Here is a 597-nt window from a genome sequence, read left to right on the forward strand (position 1 = left end):
AAACTTAATCTAATTAATGTCAATACGCCAACTAGTCTTTGTAAATTTTCTTAATATAATAATCGTAATAATTTATAGATTGAGTTTTTATTTAATGATTCTAATAATAAATATGATTTTATGACGAATTAATATCGGGCACAAATTAATATTGTGCAAAAACCTAAAAAAAAATTAATTTTTCATTAATTCTCATGAATTCCTATGGTATTAAGGTTGCTGAATTAAATGGATGCATTTTTTTTTAATTTTGATAATATTTTCAGATATTATTATAAATTATGTCTTGATTATTCAAATTCTTGGTATTTATCTATTAAATAAATCGAATGATATCCTTATTAAGTCTCAACTCTCTTTATTATATCAACAGTCCAACGTTTCGGCCAATTTGGCCATCCTCAAGGACAATCTTAAATGTAAATTCAACGACTGACATGGAATCCTCATACAAGACTGAAAAGACAGGAGACAACTCGTCGATTCCGACTATTACAACATTTACAAGACAAACGGTCTAAATTTCCAATCCATTACAAAAGATTGGCCTACATGACTATTATAAGGCCTATCTGGACATACGGAGTTGAGCTTTGG

Source organism: Halyomorpha halys, unplaced genomic scaffold (assembly GCF_000696795.3).
Source record: "Halyomorpha halys isolate HHAL.00 unplaced genomic scaffold, Hhal_1.1 Scaffold242.1, whole genome shotgun sequence".
NCBI lineage: Eukaryota > Metazoa > Arthropoda > Insecta > Hemiptera > Pentatomidae > Halyomorpha > Halyomorpha halys.